General features: G+C 36.4%; 1 pseudogene; it reads right to left on the reverse strand.

Moving 5' to 3' along the window:
• LOC141492132 (lysosomal thioesterase PPT2 pseudogene) overlaps nt 1-16,914 on the reverse strand; it is a 74,001-nt pseudogene extending 57,087 nt beyond the window's left edge.
• Nucleotides 16,915-27,264: the final 10,350 nt, after the last annotated feature.

A 27,264-nucleotide genomic window follows, 5' to 3' on the forward strand; every position in this document is an offset into this window, starting at 1 on the left:
AAGATGTCATAGGATGTTATCTCCTGATAAATTTGTTTGTATGTAATACAGTTCTGAAGGTAAAATGAAATGGTCATGAGAATACAGAAGATATTGTGTAACATATAATAATGCCAACAGACTGTACTGAAATGGTAGCTAAGACTCCCCTAGAATTTCCTTTCCCTAAAAATTCTAGATAAAATCCTTAATAACATATTGATGAGGTTTTATTGAACCGTTTTCCTTTTAGTTACTCTGGTTACAATGTAACTCTAGTTACATTGAAGTAATGGAAATGTCTTCCTTGAGATATCTGATCAGTATGATAATCTTTGAAATGTAAAAATAAAAATAAAATTTTATCAATGTTTATTGGTTTATTTCAAATAATCCTTAAAGGAAATAGTAATGCATTTCTAGATAATCTAATTCCCCAGAGGCAGTATGGAATAGGTCAGACGGGTAATACTATAAATCAGTACACCTGATTTATAAGTTCCCTTTTTTACCTCTATTTCTTCTGTATTTTCAATGGGGTTATTCCTACTTCTATTCCAATGGCTAGTTTGAGATCTCCTAAGATAGCAATTTAGCTTATAAAGATAGAGGGAGTTATGAATTATAATATAATTAATAAGATAAAATGGGGTCTTCATCCTCTTCTTCCCCTGTTTATTGTTCCAAGGCTCTGAAGATGTACAAGCGTATTTTTGTTCTCCCCAATAGATTAATTATCCTATAATCTAGAAAGCAGCCATGAACATTAAGAAACATAATATTATTCCTTATTTAATTCCTATCTTTCTTCTAGAATATAAGACATCTGTTCTGAGTAACTCCCATCTGGAATACTGTATTCCTCATTTCCCGTGTGCATACGTGATATTAGTGTAATTGAAGCTAGTTTAAAAACAGAAAAGGAAGAAAAATAATACTTGCTTCATTTGGTCCACAGAATATTGCATTCTCCTTTGATTTTCATCCTTGAATGGAGGGAATTATAGTGCCACACATGAGAAAAATATCATCTTAAAAAATTACATGGCTAATATCATTTAGTAGAATTTAGACTTGAAAGCAACAATTTAGTAATTTGTTGTCTCTACAATAACCAATCCTTTTTTGTAAACAATTACATAATACACTCTCATGAATAAAATACAAACTAAATAATAAATATTTAAGTTGAAGATCAAGTGTTTTTGTTTTGTTTAGGCTCATTTTTATCTCATCTTGAAAGAGATTACAACAAACTTCCTGAGAAGAGAGCTTTGCTGATCCAAGACAGGAAGAGTCCTTCAGTTTTTGTAGGGAGAGGGACATGATTCCATCAGACAAATATGGATCATTTCAACTCATTTCTCAAAAGAAAAAAATAACATAAGATTCCCTTCTATGAAAAAAAGTAACCATTTTCTCATTGAAGAAACTATATCCTTGGCTAGTCATTAAATTAAATAATTTTCAGATTTTTTTTATTTTATGCCATTTCCCCTTAATTCTAGTGCCTTCCCTCTCTTTTTGAGCTCCAATTTATCGTGCATGTAGTTTGTTTATATCTCATTGTTTGTATGATGTCTCCCCATCCCCTAGTCTGTAAACTTGCTTATTCCTTGTATTCCTAGAGCTTAGCAAGATGTCTATGCTTGGTAGGAGCTCATTAAATGCTTATTGACTGATTGTTGAATAAAGCTATCAACTGATAGAAAATTAGTTATAAATATCAACTTTTCCTTATTCACTTTGAATTAGCAATTTGAACTCTGCCTTTTTTAAAAGTGTGGAAGTTCACCCCCATAAAGCTATGTGGAGGTAAACAAGATATAATAAAACATAATAACACATATAATAAATACAGTATAATTTACTTCAAATGATTTTAAGAAATCATAGGAATGATTTGAAGAGGTTATAGAACTGAAACTCAAGGCCAGAGATGGCCAAAGAATGTTGAAAAATGGAGTGGCTAGGTGGTGCAGTGTATAGAGCACCGGCCCTGGAGTCAGGAGTACCTGAGTTCACATGCCACCTCAAACACTTAATGATTGCCTAGCTGTGTGGCCTTGAGCAAGCCACTTAAACCCTATTTGCCTTGCAAAAAACCTAAAAAACAAAACAAAACAAAAAAGAAAGAATGTTGAAAAGCTTCCAAACCTAAAATGTTAGTGATACAATCTCTAATAAACTCAGTTATAAGCGGGGGAAGAAGAGACTTTTACAGAGACTATTTTAAATTTGATTTCTGATGATTTTATCTCGTTTTTGTGTGTGTGTTTTTGGTTTTTTAGTTTTTCAAGGCAATGGGGTTAAGTAACTTGCTGAAGGTCAAACAGCTAGGTAATTATTAAGTGTCTGAGGCCAGATTTGAGCTCAGGTTCTCTTCACTCCAGGGTCGGTGCTCTATCCACTGCACCACCTAGCTGCCCCAATCTCAAGTTTTGAAGGACATGTACCAAAGATGGAACTAGAACTATATCACCAAAGACAAATGAAAAACAGTGTGAGGAAAGGAGTTTGTAAAATATTAAGGATGATGATAAGGTCTTTTAAAATTTAGGTTAAAAAAAACAAAGGATGATGTAGGTTTATAGCTTAGAGTAGACAGTATATGTTAACAAATGGAAATAAGAGAGTAGAACTATTCAATCCCATTTTTATTTGTTCTATGTCAAACTGAATCATTTTGAAACTGAAAGAATGAAATCAAACAATATGAAGAAGAAACTGAAGACAAAAAGTTGTGACAGAAAGAGAGTACTCTTAAATTAGATTAGTCTTCCTGAATCAGATGAGATTACTATTGTACAGAAAAGAATGTCTATTTTTGCTGAGCCACTGTTGGTGATCTTTGACGGAGAGTGAAAAAGTGGGAAAATATTACTAGAAGGCAATGGACAACTGTTATCCTAATATTCAAAAAGGTAAAAATGATGGATTCCAGAAACTATAGATATGTGAGCTTATATTAACCCTTGACAAAGTACAAGTAAAATATGGCATTCATAGATATTTCCTATTTGTTTCCAATTAACATGTGTGATTCAAGACTCAGACCCTTATGGAGTAAATTATCTCATGTAAAAAATGAGTGAAAAATTTAAGTGAGGAGGAAAGATGGAGTGGTGGGTAGGAGCACTTGAACTTCATTCTCATGGGAATTGGTTCAAAGAGGGAGTGACATACAGACTTGGTTGGGTATGGAAATCTATCTTACTCAACAGGAAAGGAGGAGGGGAAGGGGGGGATTGAATGAGGTAATTCTGATAGGAGAGAGCAGATTTGGGGTGGTAGTAGTCAGAAGCAAAACACTTGATTATGAACAGGGTGAAAGAGATAGAGTAGGAAAAATGGGGGGGATGGAATGGAGGGAAATGCAAAGTTAGTAATCCTAACTCTGAAAAAAATTTACAGTAAGTTTCTTTGATAAAAGTTTCATTTCTTAAATATACAGAGAACTGAGTCAAGTATATAAAAATAAGAGTCATTCCCCAATTGATAAATGATCAAAGGTTATGAAAAGGCAGTATTCAGATAAAATAATCAAGGCTATCTATATGGTAATATGAAAAAGTGTTCCATATCACTATTCCTTAGAGAAATGCAAATTTGAAAACTCTGAGGTGTCATCTACACTTATCCGATTAGTTAATATGACAGAAAAGGAAAATGACAAAGATTGCAATAGATGTGGGAAAATTGAGACACTGATGCACTGTTGGTAGAACTGTGAATTGATGTAATCATTTTGTAGAGCAAATTAGAACTATGCTCAAAGGGCTTTAAAATCATACATAATAATTCTATTGGATCCAGCAATACCATTACTAGGTTTGTATTCCAAATAGATAAAAATAAAATAGAAAAAGACCTATGTATAAAAAAATATGTATAGCAGTTCTTTTAGTATTGGCAAACAATTGGAAATTGGGGAAATGACTGAACAAGTTGTGGTATATGATTGTAATGGGATATAATTAGTAGAATGTTCTCAGTAAAATCTGGAAATAGCAAACTGATGCAAAGTGAAGTGAGCAAAACCAGGAGAACATTGTATACAATAATAGCAGTGTTGCACCATGATCAACTGTGTCTAAATTAGCTATTTTTAACAAAGCAGTGATCTAAGACAGCTCCAAAAATGAATGTCTTATGATCTTAAGACAATTTTTATGTTGAAAAATGTCATACATCTTCAGAGTAAGAAGAGATGGAATCTGAATGCACATCAAAACAGGCTTTTGTAAAACTTAATTTTTCTTGGATTTTTAGTTTGTGTTTTCTTTCATAACACAGATTAAAAATCTAAGAAAAATTAAGCTGTGGGGGCAGCTAGATGGCCCAATCCCGGCCCTGGAGTCAGGAGTACCTGAGTTCAAAATAGGCCTCAGACACTTAATAATTACCCCATTGTGTGGTCCTGGGCAAGCCACCTCACCCCATTTGCCTTGCAAAAAAAAATTAAATTGTGGAGTGCTTAGAGCTTGGTTAGATATTGAAGATGGAGCCATCACCAGTTGTCTTGACTCTGTCTTGCTATGCAGGATCATGATGACTTTGGAAGAGAGAGTGAGGTGGTTGATTTCATGCAGCTCTACCTCACTTAAATCAAATTTACAATGCAAAAAAAGACATCACTCAAAATCCTGTGGTGACACACAAATGACAAAGCAGCAGGTACAGATTCAATGGGAGGTAGTCACAATTTTGCACACAGGCCACCCAGGTCATGGGGTCATTTCCCTACTGAAAGCAAAAGGGGATTCAGCAACCCCCTGGGTGACTAAGCAACCTTTTTAAGGATCACACTGCTCACCTCCTGATATGAGGAAGGGGCTAGAAAAGCTGCCCTAAAAATTGTCTGCTTACCAACCCTGGCCTGATTGCTTCAGCAAGTGGGGATCCCACAGTGTGATTGAGACACAAAAAATCTACAAAAACTTCAAAGAAGAATCCACTCATCACTGGTGCATGGAATGTGTGCACATTCATAAGACAGCACAAGATCCAATAGACCTGAAAGACAAACAGCTCTTGTCGTAAGACAGCTTAGCAGGTATCATATCAAAAGCAGCCCTGAGGAAAACAAGGCTGACAAATGAAGGCCAGCTTACTACAATTCAAGCTGGATACACATTTTTTTCTGGAGTGACTACACTAAAGGAGAACACCGTGAAGCTGGGGTAGGTTTTGCAATCAAAGTGATCTACTCAACATTCTTGAATGCCTACCAAAAGGAGAGGACAGGCTCATGACAATGAGATTACCACTTCCAGGAAAATGCCATGCCATCATCAGTGCCTATGTTCCCACCATGATGAACACTGATGAAATTAAAGAAAAATTTTATGAAGACCTGGAGACCCTTTCATCAAATGTTTCAAAAGAGGACAAGCTTATAATTCTGGGTGACTTTAATGCTAGAGAAGGTTCAGATTACCAGACATGGCAGGGAGTCCTTGGGAGGAATGGAATTGGAAATAGCAATAGCAATTGTCAGCTTCTACTGAAGACTTGTCATCTCATGACCTTCTTATCACAAACCACCGTCCATTTACCTAAACACAATAAAAGTTCTTAGATGCACCCTCATGGGAAACTTTGGCATTTACTAGACCATGTGATTGTAAGGAGAATAGACTGACAGGATGTAAGAGTGACAAAGGCATTATTTGGTGCAGTGTTGAATTGATCACAAATTCATCCTCACTAAGCTAAATATTCACATTCAACCAAAGCAGTGGCCCCAAGGCAAAATGAATACTATAAGAATTAATGCCAAGAGATTAGAATGTCTCTGAGCAGGAATAATTTGTTGCTAACTTGGAGGAAAAAACTGAACCAACACACAGTTGGCAACAGTAGAGCAGAAAAGGAATGGGCAGCTTTCAGAGATCTGATATATATAGTACTGCATTTGCTCATCTGGGCTAGGACACTTGCAAACACCAAGACTGGTTTGATGAAAATGATGGGGGAAATACAGAAGCCATTAAATGAGAAACAAGAACTCCACAGCATTTACCAGCAGGACAGTTCATCTGTTTCTAAGAGGGCAACATTTAATTCCATCAAAAGTAAAGTCCAAGCGAAGCTTAGAGAGAAACAGGACTCTTGGCTCAGTAAGAAGGCAGATGAAATTCAACTTTATGCATACAATAACAAACCAGAAGCCTTTTTTGATGCCCTGAAGGCTATTTATGGATCAAAGACATATGGTACATCTCAACTACTCAGTGCTGATGGATCTACATTGATTAATGATAGGTACACGATCCGATCCTAGAGAGATGAGCTGAACACTTCCATAGTGTTCTTTTTTTCTTTTTGTTAGTTTTTTTGGCAAGGCAATGGGGTTAAGTGGCTTGCCCAAGGCCACACAGCTAGGTAATTATTAAGTGTCTGAGGCCAGATTTGAACTCAGGTACTCCTGACTCCAGGGCCGGTGCTTTATCCACTATGCCCCTATAGTGTTCTTAACAGACCAACTTCAATCAATGCAGAAGTCATTGACTGTTTACCTCAAGTTGAAGTCAATCAGTCTTTAGTTGAAGTTCTAACTGAAGAAGAGGTTTTTGAATGCCATTAGACTCCTTTCAAGTGGCAGAGCACCTGGTGCTGATTCTATTCCAGCTGAGATCTACAAAGTGGGGAGGGGTTCGTTCATTGCTTATCCAAAAACTGACTGAAATTTTCCAGGTTATATGACATGAAGGGCTTATCTCCCAAGAATTCAAGGATGTCTCCATCTTCCATCTCTATAAAGGTAAAGGGAATAGATTGTCCTTTGATAATACCAGGGGTATTTCTCTTTTAGTCTTTACTGGTAAGATTCTTGCTAAAGTCTTCAATAAGCTGATCCTTTACCTGAAAGATGATCACCTCCCTGAGAGCCAGTGTGGCTTCAGAAAGAGTCAAGGAATGGTTGATATGGTGTTTTCTGCCCAACAACTCCAGGAAAAATGCCAAGAACAGACCAAAGTTCTGTATATATCATTTATATAACATAAGTTTTGTATACAACATTTGTAGATCTGAACAAGGCCTTTTATACCATCAGTCATGAGGTTTAAATTCTTCAACTTGAAAAGGCTGCAAGCCAAGACTAAAGTGGAGGGAGAGTTGGTGCAGGATCTTCTGTTTGCAGATGATTGTGCACTCAATGCAGCCTCTGAAGCCGAGATTCAACAAAATATGGATAGATTCTCAGCTGCTTGTGCTAATTTTGGTTTAACAATTAACACCAAGAAAACAGAGGTGCTCCATCAGCCAGCATCACAGTAGCCACATGTGGAACCATGGATTACAGCAAAAAGGATAAGTTTTGAGTACTATGGACAAGTATACTCACCTTGGCAGTGTCCTGTTCAAGAAAGTCCACGTTGACAATGAGGTTGACACACACAATGCAGAGCTAGCTCAGTATTTGGGAGGCTCCAAAAGAAAGTATGGAAGAGAAGAGGTATTAGACTGACTACCAAACTGAAGCTCTATAGAGCTGTTGTGTTGATCTCATTGCTATATGGCTATGAAATCTGGACAGTCTACTGGTGTCGTGTCAGATAACTGAATTGATTTCATTTAAATTGTCTTAAGAAGATTCTGAAGATCTCCTGGCAGGAGAAGATACCAGACACTGAGGTTCTTTCTCGAGCCAAACTGCCAATCATTTCAACATTACTACAGAGAGTGCAACTATGATGGACTGGAACCTTAGATGCCAGATGTAGGCTTGTCAAAAAAAACTATTCTATGGAGAACTCACACAAGGCAAGTTCTCACAAGAGGGGTCAGAAGAAGGGATATCGAGACACCCTGAAGGTCTCATTAAAGAACTTCGGAATGACTGTACAGCATGATATGGGAGACACTGGCATGGGAGACATTGGCAAACAACTGCCCAGCATGGCATGCTTTCATTAGTGAGGGTGCTGAACTCTATGAAGAAGGCAGAATTGAAGCAGCTCAAAGGAAACATGATATACATAAGTTTAGAGTAACCACCCCAGATATTCACATGAACTATTTGTGCCCATTCTGAGTTCATATTGGTCTGATCAGCCACAATCAGACATACTGTAATTTGTCTCAAACATAGTGATGTCATTTTGGTCTTCTTTGATAATGAGGGACAAGAACCTAACTGGAAATATGTTTTGCATGATTGCACATGTATAAGCTATGTCAAATTACTTCCCTTTTCATTGAGGAGAGAGAGGAGGAAGACAATTTGGAACTAAATTTTTTAAATGTTAAAAATTGTTTTTACTCATAATTGGGAAAAAATAAAATTTAAATAAATAATATTTTTAAAAGACTTGAACTCTTTGGGAATAATGAACTTTTTGGGTACTTCTGACCTTGGCTCATTACCAAAAGGATTTGTTATTTTAGTGACAGAAAATACTGGGTAATGCCTTGATCCTCCCTTATTAATGAAATGGGAAAGGAGCACTACATCATTTAAAAAGAACTGCTAGTTATAATTCAGAGCTCTCATATCAAAGAAAAATAGTATAAGCATACAGAAGGAAGCAGTTCAGGATTCCATAAGAATTGGAAGTTTCTACTATAAGCAAGGAGAGTATATGGAGTAAAACTTTTCAAAAGGCAAAAGGATAGGCTTGTGAACAAGAATCACTCTACAAAGATGAGTATAGTCCTATAGAAGTGTGGAGGAATGTAACAACAAAGATCTTCCTGTTTTGAAATAGGACTTCAAGCATTTCTGATGAAAAGAGAATGGTTGATCAGAAATTTTGAAATACAAACAGAAGACTTCAGAGATACCTAGAAAGGTAAATTTATTTGAAAATTGAGAATTGAAAACTGTATGATGATATAGTACTAACATTCTAATAGGAGGAGAAAAAGGTGACCATTCAGAATCTTAATATTCTCAAAGGGTATTGTGAAGTCTAAATAAGAAAAACAGTGGTCTTGTGAGGTGAATTGGTTCTATTTCAAGGGTTTGAAAAAGGGAAAGGAAAGGAGGGTAAAAGGAATTTCACTAGTGTAGAAAAAAGGAAACAGGTAAAAGTTTTTTTTATAATTGAAGCTTGTGAGAATAATGTATAAACACAGAAGAAGGAATTGAATATCAAATAAGCCTCATTTTTATCTGTAATGGACAAAGGAAGGTTAAACACACATACATATACTGTCAGCACATATATATGTGTATATATATATATATACATATACATACATATATGAATGCTGCTTACATAAAATTCAACATGAGAACAAGCAGGGGTAGGCCAAGAGGGAAAATAATATCACAGAGAGAGTAGACATCATCAAAATAAACATTATGATACTAAAGAAGGGACTAAAAAGGAGGAGGAAAAAGCTAAGAGTGAGACTCTAAGGGTGCCTTAGACTTCTCTTTAACCAACTGGAGAGAGGAAGGCTAAACAAACTATCATAAATAAAGGTAATAGAATATTTTTGCATTGAAAGAGATGATAAAAAATTATTTCAGAGACTCCTGGGAAATATGAACTGTAATGGAATGAAGTAAGCAGAACCAGAAGAACAATTTAGAATAGAAATAAAGTAAAGGAAAATTAAAGGATTTAAGAACTCTGACAGACCTTGTTTTCAGGTGACCTACGATGAAGTTTGTTAATGTGTAGAGTTAATTGAAGTTCAGAAGGAAGTACATATAAGCAGGACAGTTTTGAAAGTAATATGTAGGATTTTTAACATAGTACATATACATATATGCATATGTATATTTATATTAAGATATAACATTGTATTTATATATTAATCATATATAATTATATTTATATTTACAATGTAATATGTACCTTAAAAGCTAGTAAATGGAATGAGATTAAATGGTTTCAAATACAATCCTCTTGGGCGGCTAGGTGGCATAGTGGATAAAGCACCGACCTTAGAGTCAGGCATACCTGGGTTCAAATCCAGTCTCAGACACTTAATAATTACCTAGCTGTGTGGCCTTGGGCAAGCCACTTAACCCCATTTGCCTTGCAAAAACATGAAAAATAAATAAATAAAAATAAAATAAACAAATACAATCCTCTTTTATTGAATATATGGAAATGATCTTTTTGGTCTAATGTCATAATAAAAATGTTTTCAAATGCTTCAAATTATTAATTATTACAGAAATTCAAATTCAAATTCAAGCAACTTTTAAGTTCTACCACATCCATTAGAATGCAAAGATGACAAAAAGGGAAAATAGGAGTTGCTGCAATGTTTATGAATGAATAAGCACACTAATACAGTGTTGATGGAGCTGTAAATTAGTTCATCCATTTTGGAAAGCAATTTGGAACTATACCAAAAAAGTCACTATACTCTCCATGCCCTTTTATCAGTAATACGGGAAAGAAGGAAATTAATTTTTCATTAAGGAAAGACATAATCCTACTATGTGTCAGATGCCTTAGAAATAATATTTCATTTAATAGTCATAACCATGCAAAGTAGGGACCATTATTTTCTCCATTCTACAATTAAGCAAGATAAGCAGATAGGTGTCTTGCCCAAGATTACATGGTTAGTAAATGTCTGAGGCTGGACTTGAACTGGGGGGGGGTCTTTCTTATTTCAGATGCAGCACTCTATGCACCAGCATATGTGGGAAAGGACCCCTATGTGTAAGAATATTGATAGTAGCCCTTTTTTGTACTAGCAAAGAACTAAAAACAAAAAAATTATATATATTTTATTTGTTTTCCAATTATATATAATAGTAGTTTCTACCTATCATTTTTTGATAAGGTTTTGAACTTTACAATTTTTCCCTTATGTTCCCTTTCCTCCCTTCTTCCCCCCTACAGAAGGCAATCTGATAGTCTTTACATTGTTTCCATGTTATGCATTGATCAACATTGAATGTGTTGAGAGGAAAAACATATTCTTGAGGAAGAAATAAAATATCAGAGATAGCAAATTGTGTAGTACATAAGACAACTTTTTTTTTTTGTTTTAGGTTTTTGCAAGGCAAATGGGGATAAGTGGCTTGCCCAAGGCCACACAGCTAGGTAACTATTAAGTGTCTGAGACCGGATTTGAACCCAGGTACTCCTGACTCCAGGGCTGGTGCTTTATCCACTGTGCCACCTAGCTTCCCCAGACAACTTTTCTTTTAAAAAATTGAAGGTAGGAGCATCTAAGTGGCACAGTGGATAGAGCACCAGCCCTGGAGTCAGGAGGACCTGAAGTTCAAATCCGGCTTCACACACTTAATAATTATCTAGCTGTGTGGCCTTTTGCAAATCACTTAACCCCATTGCCTTGCAAAAAAAAAATTAAAAAAAAAGTAAGTTCTCTAAAAATTGGAGGTAATAATCTTTGGTCTTTGTTAAAACTCCACAGATCTAGGGGCAGCTAGGTGGCGTAGCTGATAAAGCACCGGCCTTGGAGTCAGGAGTACCTGGGTTCAAATCCGGTCTCAGACACTTATAGTTACCTAGTTGTGTGGCCTTGGGCAAGCCACTTAACCCCATTCGCCTTGCAAAAAACCTAAAAAAATAAACTCCACAGATCTTTCTCTGGAATCAGATGGTATTCTCAGACACAAATACCTTGAAAATGACCCTGATTATTGCACTCTTGGAATTAATATCGATCATCACCCCCATATTGTTGTCAATGTGTACAGTATTCTCCTGGTTCTGCCCAACTCATTCAGCATCAATCCAGGCTTCTCTGGAATTCCATCCCTCTTGAATTCTAATAGAACAATAGTGTTCCATCACATACATTTGTTCAGCCATTCCCCAATTGATGGACATCCCCTTGATTTCCAATTCTTAGCTACCACAAACAGAGCTGCTATGAATATTTTTGTACAAGTGATGTTTTTACCCTTTTTCATGTTCTCTTTAGGATATAGACTCAGCACTGGTATTGCTGGAACAAAGGGTATGTGCATTTTTTTTTTTTTGCCTTTTGGGCATAATTCCAGACTGCTCTCCAGAAAGGTTGGATGAGTTTGCAGCTCCACCAACAATGCTTTATTAGCTCCAACATTGATCATTGTCCTTTCTGATCTTACTGACCAAACTGAAAGGTGTAAGGTGTTCTTTCCAACTCTTAAGAAAGAAGTAATGGAATAGAGAGAAGTAGATAAGAGCCCTCAGATATGGCCAAAATGTTGTTTTGTTGGACTACATACCTTTATTATAAGAGAGAGCTTTGGAATTGAGGTGGAGGTGAATAAGAGATATAGATATGCATCAAGCATGACTTTTTTAATGAAGTGAAGAAAAATTTTATAGTGCGAGTCAGAAATACTTTGCAACCTTATTATATGTGTATATAATTATATATATATTTAAAATCAAACTGTATATGGTAAATGTTCATTATTTCTCATATAATTTTTCTTGTTCTTTTTTATTAAATGAAATATTTAGTGGTTAATTTTACTTTAAAAAATAGGCTAACAACAACCTGAAAATAGTTTTTAGTGGAAAATTATGTAGTCCTTTATCTTTGTTCAGATCAACACTTTCATCATAACTTGAATAAAAATACAGATGATGCATTTTTATCAAATTTGTGAAGCAACTGGAAAGGGATTGATAGTTAATATATTAGTGGAATTACCTTATATGTTTCATAAAATACTCTACCTGTATCACAAGGTTGTTGCAAGAAACTAATAAAATAATGCTTATAAAATATTTTGTAATTGTAAAGTACATTATATTATGAAGTCGTATGACTTCACTCTATTTCCCAGTTGTCCTGGAGTCCAGTGGACACAACTCAGGACTCACCTCTTTCCTTAAGAGAGAGGTGACAGTAATTCCATCAGAGAAAAAAATGTGAATTTCAAGTGATTAACTCTCCTCATTTAGTTTGTGAAAGTGCTGGAACCACTGCTATCCATAAAATTCAGTTCTACTGATTATTATGTTAGTAAACATTTGTTTATTTTTTTGATGGGTCCTAATGACTCCAATGAAATTCATGTGACCACTTGGATAACTAATATAATTCAAAGGTATCCGAACTCTTGCATTCCAAGAGTACTTTTAAAGAATACAGCTTCTTGGTATATATCTTAAGGAAGTCAAAGACAGTGAGACCCTATGAATATTAAAAATATTCCTGATAAAACTTTTTGGGGCAGCAAAGAACTTATCCAGTAACTACAAAAGTAGTCTTGAAGTCAGAAACACCTGGACAAATTATTTCTTTTGTTAGAACCTTAGGGGACTCTCTGAGGGAAAGTTACCCATACCAGTGAAATCATAGGTCCAGTCTCAATCTATTCCTATTCCAATGAATCAGAAACAAGTAGATCTGTCAACAAGTATTAAATACGTCCCAGGATGGGGAGGCTAGGTGGTACAGTGGATAGTGTACCAGCCCTGGAGTCAGGAGTACCTGAGTTCAAATCTGACCTCAGACACTTAATAATTACCTAGCTGTGTGGCCTTGGGCAAATCACTTAACTCCATTGCTTAGCAAAAACTTAAAAAAAAAGAAGAAGAGCATGTCCCAGGATACAAAGGATAAAAAAGAGTCCCCGACCTCAAGGAGCTCATCCTCTTAAGGAGAAACATGTCAACAACTTCTTGCAAACAAGCTGCAGGCATTGTCTCAGAGGGAATGCACTAATATTCAGGAAGAATAAGAAAGGACTTTCTTGGAAAAAAAGTGGTGCTTTCTTGAAGAAAATCAGGGAAGTCAAAAGGTAGAGATGAGGAGGGAAAAATTTCAGCCATCAATAAGAGAAAGGTGTTAGAAGACTGAAAAGATAGAAAGGGATCAGGTTAGAGAGAGTTTTAAAAGCCAAACAAAGGATTTTATGCTTGATCTTGGAAATGAGAGAGAGCCATTGGAGTTGCTTGAGTAAGGAGGTCAGATCTGGAATTTAGAAAGATCAATGTGACAACTGAAGAGAGGATGGACTGAGGATCTGAAGTAAAGAGACTAATGAAAAGTCTATTGCAAAGGCAAAAATCATGAGATGATGAGAGTCAGTACCAGGAAAAGTAGAAGAGAGAAAAGGGAATATCTAAGAGAAGTTTCAAAGAATGAAACAATATGTTTTGATTACTGATTGAATGAAGGATTGGTGAAGAAGAGATAATGAGGGGATGAGGATGACATTAAAGTTCCAGGTTTAAGAGACTAGGTTGATGGTGATTATCCTGAGAGTAACAGGAAAGTTGGGAAGATCTTAGGAATGTCCAGAAGATGTGAAAGTAGAGGTCAAGAGAGAAATTAGGTCTGCTCATGATCTGCAAATCATCTATCTTCATAGAAATGATAAGAGAATCCATGGGTGCTAATAAGATTAACAAATGAAATAATGTAGAGAGAAGAGAAGAGGGTTCAAGACTAAGCCCTGTAGGATACCCCTGGTCAGTGGACATGAGCTATAGATCCAGCAAAGGAGACTGAGAAAGAGGATAAGACAGATAAGAGGAGAACCAAGATAGATTAGCCACAGAAACCTAGGGAAAAGAAAATATCAAGTAGAAGAGGGAGACTGACAAGGTCAAAGGCTACAGGAAAGCCCAGAAGGATGAGAATTGAGAAAAGGTCACTATATTTGGCAATTAAGACATTAATAGCCACTTTGAAGAGGGCAGAGTCAGTCGAATGACAAGGTCTGAAGGAAAACTTCTTGTTTACCCTTTGTCATCATCCTCACTCTATCTTCCAGAATCATTGAAGTCCAATGGCAAAACAAAAGTAAGGATAACTGGGGATGGTCCAAAATTCGGTGGATGACCTTGGCATCTTTGATGTCTGACCAAGCACTAAGAGCTCACAATACTTAGTATGGTGAGGTGTGATCACAGCTCATGATACAGTTTCTTGGAGCTACAGGTGAGAGTTGAATGACAGATACCAAAGGTAGATGAGCAACTCTGAAAAGAGTTTTGCAAGCCCTCACACCACAAGCGCAAGTTCCAAAATGAAAGCCATATAAACTAAAATAGAAAACAATTCCTGAATCTATACATAAGGATCCTTATTGACTTCACCTATTGACTTAATTTTAAAATGCAAGATATATATTGTATAGTATTTTTATTTTGCTAAATATTTCTCAGTTACATTTGAATGTGGTTCAGACAGCACTTAGGAGTATCATGTGACTAGTAGATCCTCTCTGTTTTAGATTCTCAGTAGTCATTCCTTTTGTAGAGAACTCTTTTATACAGAAATTGTAGTTTGTGGTTTGTACTTCCTTGCTTTCCCTAACTAAATAAATTATATTGAATATAATTTTGGATGCATCAAGATAATTATTATGATTAATTTTTGTACTGTACTATAGATAGTTTGTGGCCTTAAGTCAAGCAAATGGTAACCTTGGGAACTATTCTGGAACTTCCATTCTTAAATTAATCCTTTATCTGAACTTGGTAGCTTATGTGGAACTTTTCCCATAACAGTGGAACAGAGAATCTTCATCCAATTTCATCCCTTATGTTCATGTGCAGTGTAATATAGCTACTCTTTCCCAACATTTATTATTGTAATTGAGGCTAAAGCAGCCATGACCCCTCAGATCTTTATTTCCCTTGGTAAAAGTAATATCTTCACTGACTTTATTCATATACAGTTTCAATATCACTGACTTTAAAACATTCTCTTATTTCAAGATCCATTGTAAACTTCAAGTCATTCTCCTTCACATTAACTTATAATTATTGCTAAAGGTCATGTGTTACCCTATTTGGAAATATGATTATTTTTCTTATGGCTGTTTCATTTCATGTAGAATTAGAAAAACCTGTTGATACTATTTTTAAAGTCACCTTTTTGGAGCAGCTAGGTGGCGAAGTGGATAGAGTACCAGACTTGGAGTCAGGAGTACCTGAGTTCAAATCCTGCCTCAGACACTTAATAATTACCTAGCTGTGTGGCCTTGGTCAAGCCACTTAACCCTGTTTGCCTTGCAAAAAATACCCCCTAAAAAAAAAAGAATTGTCTTTGCTTGGGCCAGCTAGGTGGTGCCGTGGATAGAGCACTGGCCCTGGAGTCAGGAGGACCTGAGTTCAAATGCGACCTCAGACACTTAATAATTACCTAGCTGTGTGGCCTTGGGCAAGCCACTTAACCCCATTTGCCTTGCCAAAAAAAAAACAACTAAAAAAACAAAAGAATGAGAGAGGTCTTGGACAACTCACAATGGCCCCTCTGGCAGACAGGGTCTTCAACCGGAAGGAATCCCCGAGGTAAACCTGCTACTCTTTCATCTCCAGTACTGTCTCACTGGCATCCATCACAGAAGCCTAAAAAACTGGACAGTCAAGGTATAATAACACCATCATGGGCCCCCCTATCAGAACCACACACTTCACATGGAGAAAGTTCTTCTGCCACACAGTGGCATTAGGATGGTCTCTCTCTCTCCCTATTGATTAGGGCCAGGAAACTGCTGGCATTGAGGTACAAGTCAGGGTGATGGGGATCAAGCCAGAAGTTATAGATGGAGAATTCCTGGCCCCAGGGGCTGTAGCAGATTCGGTACAGGTTTGACCTCCTGAAGGTGGGGAACAATCATTTCAGGTAGTCTGTGTCTCCATACTTCCCCATTTGTGGAGAGGAGATGAAAGCATTTCACACTGTGCTCATTCATGACAGATGAGGCCTCCTGGGAATAACAGAGGAAATGCACTCCATAGGAGGACTGCTCCATGATGGGGGCCACAGCTTGCTGGAGCCCTTACACCTGCTCCCATAGTGGTCAAAGACTCCCCCCTTGAAGAGATCCAAGACTATCAACAGTGCCCCTGGATTTATCTGGTTGATACCCTTCAGCAGATGCCTAAAGGTATTAGAGCTGTCAAAGAGTCCATGGACTATGATGATAGGTTTATAGGGAATTTGGGGGGACTCAGGCAGCAGGAGAGGCAGCAAGTGAAATAGGAACATGACTCCTGGCTGGGGGAGCTGAGGCCCCTGGAACCCTAGCATGCTCCAACCTGGATCAGTGAACTTCCCTCCTACCTATGTTTACTTCCCCCCCAAGTCCCTCCTTTGACTTTTTACATCTGGTCCCAGTGTTGATGGAAGTATTGTCAACATTCCTATATAACAGAAATCAGAAAAAGTAGGCACCGAATTGATCAATATTCTTTCAGAGCTGAGTGCCCACTCTTTTAGATGATAGGAAAGTCTTCTTGGTTGCTTAGCAGGAATAGAGGATGGGTCTGCGGCTATTTAAAAGGAAATGACCCCATTATCAGTGTGTTGTTCCATGATACCATGCGTATGTCAGCTAAAATCTATGTCCTCCCTAGGCAAGCCTGAGCCTGTATCTTGGGCTGTCTCTTTTGTTTTTTCTTTCCTCATATTCAGTGAATGAGGATCTAGCCAAAGAAGGTGGAACTTAGGGTTGGAGGTAGCCTGGTGAGCTCAAGGGGTTTAAATGTCTTGAACCCTCTTGGATAGAGTTGATTGACAACCTGGGGAGAAGTCCAAGCTGCTATTCCAGCACATTGACACAGTGATCATCTCAATCATAAAATGGGAGAGAGCACAGTGGTTGGAACTCTGGGTCTAGAGTCAGGAAAACTTGAGTTCAAATCTGGCTTCAGACACTGATTTTGAATCTAGGAAAGTCACAACTTTTGTCTGTCTCAGTTTCTTCAACTGTAAAATTTACCTCCCAAGGTTGTGAAGATCAAATAAGGTTATAATTGTAAAGGGCTGAGCACACAGTAGGTATTTAATAAATATTTGCTTCCTGCCTAGTTGATTTAAAATACATTGATTGTACATTTGATTTAATTCCATTAACCATCGCATAGTGATAGTCAATAGTATAAGTTCTGTGTTTGACTAGCGACTTTCTGTTTTCAAGATACTTTTATTCTACTGAGGAGACTCCACACGTACAGGGATAAGTAAATACAAAATACATACAAAATGACTTAGTGAGTTGTGGGGAAAAGGAAAGGCTGAGTCTAGATGACATCTGAGCTGGACCTTGAAGGGATCTAGGGATTTTCTTTCTTTTTCTTAAAATTAATTTATTTGGAGTTTTACAATTTCCCCCCAATCTCGTTCCCTCCCTCCTATCCCCAACAGAAGGCAGTCTGTTAGTCTACATTGTTTCCATGGTATACATTGGTCTAAGTTGAATGTGATGAGAGAGAAATCATGGGATCTGGGGATTTCAAGATTCGGAGGTGAGATGAGAGAGCATTCAAAACATTAGACAAATCAGATCATGAATGGTTTTAAATGCCAAATAGAGGAGTCAGAATTTACTTAGGGGCAATTGTGAATTAATGAAACTTCTTTAGAAAAGAAATGATATGATAACCTCTATTTTAGCATTATCCAGTTAGTACCTAAGTAGAGGATGAATTGGAGATGAAAGAAACTGAAAGCAGGAAGAACAATCAGAGATCTGTTGCAATCATCCAGGCAAGCAGCACAAGGATGAAAAGTGAGGAAGGGCTGGACTAACATGGTGGTTTTACCAGTGGAGAGAAGAGGGTAATTGTGAGAGATTTCTTTTCATTTTAAGGTTTGCAGCTTCCTCAGAGCAACCTTGTGAAGTAGGCACTATGATTATCTCTATTTTATGGATGAGGATATCACTTAGCTAGTCAAATTTAATTAGCTTTTAGTTAGACATATTTACTAAGGAAGATTTGACCATATGGTGATACAAAGGTATTCTGCTTTTCCCAGCCTAATCAATAACAAGCTTCCCCACAGGTACAGACAGAGATCAGAGGAAATCTGTTCAAGCTTAGAAAGTTCATGTGGCAAAGAGGTTATTCACAGTTCTTGATTTCTGTAGGGTTCTCTTTCTGTTTCATGGGGTATTCTTGAGATTCTCCTTAGACAAGGTAAAGATTTTTCTGTGGGGCTTCTTGTAAAGCCCTGAATCCATCTTTCCTGAATGTAACTAGTCCATGGTTGTCTTAATAAGGACACTGAGTCAGGTATTCTGGGAAAAGTGCTAGGGCTAGGATGCAGATGAAAAAACTCTTTCCATCTCTTCATGGTTCCTCTTCTGGTTAAAAGAGGTTGAAAGGGGAGGGGAGACTTCAGTTAAGGTGGAGGCTCAGGCTCCCTCCCAATTAATTCATTCTCTGGGATGTAGATAGAATAACTTTCTCCTGGCTTACTACTTACTAAAATCTCTGATTTCAAATTAACTTATACAAAACTTACCAGGATGGGGCACTATTATTCTATAAGAAATCATGAGGGATGGGACTTCAGAATAGTCTAGAAAGACTTGTAAGAACTGATACTGAGTGGTGTGAGCAGAACCAGAAGAACCTTATACACAACATTGGGTGATGATCAGATATGATATACTTGCTCATTTCAGCTGTACAATAATCAAAGACCATCTTTAAAAGCTTGTGATGGAAAACACTATCCATATGCAGAGAAGGATCTGTGGCATTTAAATGTAGATCAGAATTTTTTTTCTATCGTTTTTTCTTTGTTTTGATTTGATTATTTTCTCACAAAATAATTAACATGGATCTATATTTGGGATTATACATGTTTGATCTATGTTAGACTTTTTTCTATCAGGAGGAGGAAGGGAAGAAAATGCAAAACTCAAAACCTTACAAAAACCTTACCAAAAAAGTTACTGTTGAGGCAGCTAGGTGGCGAAATGGATAGAGCACCAGCCCTGGAGTCAGGAGTATCTGAGTTCAAATCTGATCTCAGACATTTAATAATTACCTAGATATGTGATCTTGGGCAAGTCACTTGACCCCATTTGCCTTGCAAAAAAAAACCCCTAAAAAAATGGCTGTTGAAAATTACTGTTCCATGTGATTAGAAAATAAAATAAATATTTAATTAAAAATAATCAAAAATCTAATTTTGTTGATATGTTCCTTAGGTATCCAAAATCACCTTTTTAACACTTCCCCAGCTACTATTTTTTCCTCATTAAAATAGTTCCTTCTTGTTAAAAAAAAAATCAAAGCACAGAATCACTACTTAAAACAAAAACAAAAACAAAAAACTCATTGGATGAGACCAAGTACCTCTAACAATCTGAACTGACTTCCTGACACACTTTGTTGAATGATTGAAAGTGAGGGTGGTATGATTGATGGACTCAATGAACTCTTTATACTTGTGTGTGGAAAGAGTTGTGCTTGCCAAGTTTAGAATAATGAAAAAAATAAAATTAATTAAAAAAATAACTAATAGCATTGGTAGAGCTATAGCTTTGCCCAACAATATTGACCAACATGCTGATATATTTTGGCTCAGAGGAACCACTGTTAGGCTTGACTCTAAGAGATAAAAGAGAAAAAGACGGTACATCAAAATATCCATGATGGTTCTCTCTGGTAGCAAGGAAATCAAAGTAGATTCCCATTTGTTTGAGAATGACTAAACAAATTATAGTATATGAATATAATTAATGGAATATGACTTCATCATAAGAATATGAAGAGCTTAGAGAAACATGGGAAGACATGAGCTGATGCAGAGTAAAGTTAGGAAAATTAGAATGATAATGTACAAAATGATATAAATTATAATTGGTTAATAAAAAGCAAAACTTAACATTGTACAATTTTAATGACAAAATCAGGACCTTGAGAAAGGTTGAGAATATGTAGTACTTGCTTCCCTTTTTTTTTTGTCAGATTCCATTAATGTGGTGAATGGTTTTGTTGAACTCTCCCCCCACCTTTTTTATTCCTTTTTAAAAAAAATTCTTTGTAATAAGGAATGACTTGCTGGGGAAGGAAGGATAATCATTTTATTTTTTAAATGAAGGTGGTATAAAAATGGTTGTGAAGGGTTTTAAGAGCTAATTAGATAATTGATAGCAACTACCATTGTAGGTAATTGGAAAAAAGTACAATTAAAAATAATTTTTCAACAAAAGAACTAATTGGAGGAGCTTATATTTGAACCATTTTTTGCATTTTTAATACCATTTTCATCCCCCCCTTTCCCCCGGGTCCAAAAGCCTTTACCCTTCAGAACCACTCTATAATACCTTAGGGTGATTCATTTTCATTTCCAATAGTCATCTGGGAATTTTAAGAGGGTAAGTAGTTAGGGCAGTTAGGTGGCTCAGAGGATACAGTGCTGGACCCAGGGGAAGAATAAGCAAAAGGTAAGTTGCCTGAAAATGCCAAGCAACCTCAGAGCTGAAGCTCTGATGGAGCCCAAGGGGAAAAGATGCTGCCAATCCTTACCTAATGGCTCTTGTCCTTGCTAAAAGAACTTGGTATAGCATTCCAACTGAAAAGGGCAAAACATCCTCCCTACCCCCAGCCCTCCCACTCAGCAGTTAGAGATGGAAAAAAAGACTGACTGTCCAACTAGGAATGAGTCCAAGAAAACCAGATGATGTTTGCTAAACAAAAGCACTAGCCTTGAAAGGAACCTGGTGGCCACAGTTCTCCTTTCGATCATCAAGTAATTTACCTGGTCCTGCCCAGCTTGTCCAGCCTAGACACAATATTTTAGGAGGACCAAGCCCTCTTGAACAGTACAGAAGTAACATTGTGTTCTCTGAAGAACTACAGGCAGGTTCTTTAGAAGGAGATGGACATCAAGGGCCTTTAGTTGTAGAATTGTGGGCTGTCTCAGTCATATTTGTTCCTTACATGTGTGATTAATCTCTATTGTACTTTAAGTTTCATTTCTAGACTCTAGGTTATATTTGTTAGATTGAGTCCCCCTGGTACTGGAGCAGGTTGGGGGGGGGGGGGAGGATGCTTTGAGAGGCTGTTCTTATTATTTCATTTTCATAAGTGCCTTGCAAAAGAATGGAATCTCCTGACTGATGGATCTTTGCAAACATTCCAGTCAAGGCTCATGAGCTATCATTTAGGAGAAGGGCACCCACAAGTTTACAACCTGTGACCTGAGAAGAAGTAATAACAACCCCTCTGGGAACCCAACCTGCGAGCAGTGTTATGAGTTAGAGAGAAAATTCCAAGTGAGGAGTTATATGCAAATATTTATTTGTGTGCAGATTATTTCCTCCATTAGAATATAAGCTCTCTGAGAGTAAGAAATGTTTCACGTTCTCCAATAAAAATAGCAAAATCTTTATATAGCCCTTTAAAGTTTGTACAACATTTTATACACCTGTATTATATCTCATTTCAGCCTCACATCAATACCTTAGGGTAAGTACTATGTGTATTTTTATTTTCTTTTATTTCACAGGAAACAGACTCAATGAGGTTAAGCAATTTTTCCTTAGGCATGAGACACATGGGTAAATGAAAGACAGATACTCCATGTCTTTCAAACTTCAGTGTTCTGGTGACTAGGTAACTACTTCCAATAATTTTGATAGAGCTAGTTGCTATGACTGAAAATATTATTCTGGTACCCAACCTTCTAGTGCTAATAACAATAATTTCTATGGATCCATCTTCAGTATGGTTTACATATGTCTCTGCATGCCTCCAACAAATTTTATGGCCATACATTGAAGAGTTAACACCAAATAAGACATCCTCCTTCCTCTCTCCTCTCCTCCTCTCTCTCTCTCCTATTTCCCTTTGGTTATACATTTGACATCCTTGCCAAAGAATCTAGAGAATTAGGAGAAGACAAGATCAGGTATTCCTTTCTCTATTAGACCTATTGTCATCTCTTTTTCAATCTAGGGTTTTCTGAGTAGAATCCATGACTCTTTTTCTCCTTTCCATCTGACCATGGTAAATGTAATCATGTAGAATATTAAAAATATTAAAGCCGGTAACATTCTTTCTTTTGGAGCTGTGAATCTTCTTTCTGAAATCCAAATATAAGATAGTATTTAATAAAAGAAAAATAGCTTGATGACACTCATTCTGTGAATAAAGCTGTAATTTTACTGAATTTCTTAGTACTTGTTGAATCACAGTATTCATTCAGAGAGAGAGAGAGAGAGAGAGAGAGAGAGAGAGAGAGAGAGAGAGAGAGAGAGAGAACGAGAGCATTAAATGGTACTGTTTGAAAATTTAAATTGATTCTTGCAAAGTCCAACCTAGAAGCAAAAAATACCTTGTTCTGGGAACCATAGAGAGTAAAGTGTTTTTGTATCCATGACTATGGGACTAGAACTGACTAACTAGTTCTATTGATTAGGTCTAAACATCAATGATCTGTAATTTTCTTATGTGGGAATTGGCTCAAACATCAATGATTTATAATCTCTTAAAAATTACATTTTTTTAGCAATTAAAAAACTTAGCTTTTCTTGCACATATCAGGGGAAAAAAATTCTCACACTAGCTATATCCAAAAAAGTGTGTCTCAATTTGTATTCTAAGCCCATCACCTCTCTATCAGGAAATGAGTAGGATATTTCATTATGAGTCTTCTAGAATTGTGGTTGGTCATTGTAGTGATCAGAGTTCCCAAGTCTTCCAAAATTATTTATCTTTACAATATTGTTATTGTATAAATTATTCTCTGTTCACTTCACTGTGCATCATTTCATACATATGTTCCCAGGTTTATATTACATCACATTTATATGCCAGAGCTTAATATCATACATTCTTTTCTTTTCTTTATTTTATTTATTTAGGGCACTGGAGTTAAGTGACTTGCCCAAGGTCACACAGGTAGGCAATTATTGAGTATCTGAGTCTGGATTTGAACTTAGGTCCTCCTGACTCCAGGGCTGGTGCTCTCTCTATCCAGAGCCTCAATACCTTACATTCTTAAAGTGTTGTTGAAGGATCTGGGTTATTACTTGGCTTATATATGGTTACACAACTAGTAAATATCCAGAGGCAAAAATTATATCTATGTTTCTCAAACCCCAAGTTTGGTTAACAGTTATCTCTAGTGAACAAAGAGATTAAGATAAGATAAAAACAGTTCAGAGTCCTAAGCCATTTAGGCCTCTTTCACATTTTGGAAAGATCATATCTCTAAGTAACAAAAAGCTCAATGACCAACATTATGGCAAGCAAGTAAAACATGAAAGTCATGGTACTGAAAGTTCCTACAATTTCCCACATCACATTTATCATCTTCTTTTACTATACAGTACAAAACCACTAAGACTACCTTTCCATGTCCTCTTTTTTTCCTCTAGTTGAAAAATTGGGGGGGGGGGGGAGAACAAGAAACAGAGAAGTTAAAAAAGATTTAAGAGGCTTCTTTTTGAATTTATATAATTAAAAATCTTTAGTGAGGCCTTCAGATAGGTCCATAATGTGATAGATATTTTTGCAAAGAATATTCCCATAGAAGAAATTGCAAAGGATAAAAATAGATAATTTTATGGCATGATCCTAGAAAGCTTTACAAGACAAAAGCAGCCTAGTTAATATAAAAAGGAAAACATGATTGAGAAAGAAAATCTTTTCATCAAATACTTTTGATAAGGGATTGATCACCTAGAGGCAGATAAGTAAAAAATAAGCAAAAATTATATAAATTCAAGAACCATCAAATGGTCAAAAGATACGAATAAAGTTTTCAAAAGCCATGGAAATTTTGCTCCAAATCAATGAATAACAATTTAAAACAACTGTAAGACTTTTATCACACACCAAGAAAAGTAGCAAAGATGACAAGAGATGAAAATCATCAATTTTGCCTCTTAAAGAAGCAAACTAATACATTGTTGCAGAAGTTGAAAACTGGTTCAACCATTTTGGAAAGCAACTTAGAAGTATGTTTTTAAAAGTGATTAAGAAATCTCTACCTTTTGATCTGATCTACATCCTTAGGGGTGATCAAAGGTAGAGAAGTTCCTGCATAAGATGAAGTTTCAGTTTCCCAAAACACATTGCATAGCATTGGGTTTTCATGCTACTGAACCCGAGCAAGATGAGTACATGGAAGAGAATCTAACTCTTTAAAGTCTATTGGGGGGGTGGTGCAGTGGATAAAGCACCAGCCCTGGAGTCAGGAGTACCTGGGTTCAAATCCTACCTCAGACACTTAATAATTACCTAGCTGGGTGGCCTTGGGCAAGTCACTTAAACCCCATTGCCTTCCAAAAGCTAAATAATAATAATAATAATAACAATAACAATAAAATCTATTAACACCAGAGTTTGAGGGAAATATTGAAAAAAAATCCACCAAGGAAGCTGAGTTCAAAATCATTATCATAATAACTCTTGGGACCAGAAAACAGATTACAAAGCATACCTCTTTCCTTTCAGCAAAGTGGCAGGAAATACAAACATTGTCATATGAGTTTGAACTTTTTTTTCCATCCTGGAAGCATCTGACAATCTTGAAAGTCAATCAACCCCCTTCCCTGAATATTTTTAACAGCACAGTCCAAGATTTGGATTTTTTTTGGGGGGGGATACTCATTTGTTTCTATATATTGGGTACATAATCAGTTTCATTGATCAAGCTCTATTTCTTACTCTGTACCAAATTATTTAGATTATTTCAGCTTTGCAGTATAGATTGACATCTGGTATTTCTACTACTCCTCTATCATTTTTTCCATTGATTCCCCTGATATTCTGGACTTTTTAAACTCTAGATGAATTTTACAATTTTTTAACTCTATAAAGTAATTTGATTGTTCTGGTGCTGAGTAAGTAAATTAATTTAGGTAATATTATCATTGTTATGACACTGATCTGTTCTATCCACGCAATTAATGTTTCTTCAGTTCTTTAAATCTGTCTATATCTGGTGTGAAAAATGCTTTGTAGGGTGGCTAGGTGGTGTAGTGGATAGAGCACCAGTCCTGGAGTCAGGAGTACCTGGGTTCAAATCCAACCTCAGATGCTTAATAATTACCTAGCTGTGTGGCCTTGGGCAAGCCACTTAATCCCACTGCCTTGCAAAAAAAACTAAAAAAATGCTTTGTAATTGTGTTCCTCTAGTCCCTGTGAATGTTTTGGTAGAGGGACTCCCAAGTTTTTTATATTGTTGTCAGTTATTTTAAATAGCATTTTTCTTTTTATCCTTTTCTGCTGGGTTTTTTGGCATAGAAAGGCTGATGATTTGTATAGGTTTATTTTATGCCCTGAAATTTTGCCAGTTTTTTTTTTTTTTGCTTTTGCTTTTGCAAGGCAGTGGGGTTAAGTGACTTGTCCAAGGTCAATTCACTAGGTAATTATTAAGTGTCTGAGGTTGGATTTGAACTCAGATCCTCCTGACTCCAGGCCCAGTGCTCTATCCACTGCACCACCTAGCTGAAACAAGGGCAGTTAGGTGGCACAGTGGATAGAGCATTTTCTAGCATTCTCTGAGTAAACCATCCTATATATGCAAAGAGTAATGTTTTCAATTCCTCATTGTTTATGCTGATTCCTTCAGTCTTTTTTTCTTTTCTTATTTATATATAATTAACATTTCTGGTATGATGCTGAAAAGTAATGATGATAATGAACATCCTTGCTTCACTCCTGTCTGAAACTTGGAAAGGTTTCTAGTTTATTCCCATTAAGATTATGCTAATCTTGTTTTTACATTGATACTACTTATCATTTTAAGGAAAGTCCTTTGTATTCCTGTCCTTTCTATTGTTTTTTTTTAAACAAGAGTGTGTGTTGTATTACATAAAAGCTTTTTTCAGTGTCTCTTGAAAGAACCATATAATTTTTGTTGGTTTTGGTGTTAATATGGTCATTTATGTTCATAATTTTTCTAATATTGAAGCACTCCTGCATTTCTGGTTTAATCTCCTTGTTAGTATTTTATTTAAATTTTTTACATCAATATTCATTGGAGAAATTAGTCTGTAGTTTTCATTTTCAGTTTTGACTTTTCTTGTACTTTGCACACCTATGCATACTCAAAGGTTATATGACAGCTTGAACTCTGGGATTTTAAGAATTTTTAAAGTGTTTCTACTTACTATAATAGTTGATTTCCTTGATTAGAAGTTTTGGAAAGAGGAGAATATGTAGGATTAAACTTAAAAGCTGTGAAATCTTTTGGCAGCCTAAGTTAGAAGACTTCAGAAGATCTAAAATAATGTGTATTCTTCTAGGTTCAGTATCACATGACCTGTTTTTTTAATCCTTGAACCCCAATGTTCACCTCAAGTTCTCAAATTTCTCTCCATAGCAACTGTTTTGAAAGAGTAGTCCATACTTGCTATACATATTTCTTTACCTCCTCAGTCAGTCCGTCACCTCTGTAAAACCATCCCATTACTCTTTTGAAGCAGTTTTTCACCAAGGTTCTTAATGACCTCCTTATGACTAAGTCAATGTCTTGGTTTTTGTCTTTATGTTTCTTTTCTTCTCTGTAGTTTTCAGCAGTATGGATTACATCCTTTTGGGTCTCACAGTGCACTGATAGGACCCTCCTCCTATTTCTTTTGCTTGTTTTTGGAGGCAGTCAGGGTTAAGTGACTTGCACAGGATTGCA

This window comes from Macrotis lagotis, chromosome 6 (genome assembly GCF_037893015.1).
Source record: "Macrotis lagotis isolate mMagLag1 chromosome 6, bilby.v1.9.chrom.fasta, whole genome shotgun sequence".
In the NCBI taxonomy this organism is placed as follows: domain Eukaryota; kingdom Metazoa; phylum Chordata; class Mammalia; order Peramelemorphia; family Peramelidae; genus Macrotis; species Macrotis lagotis.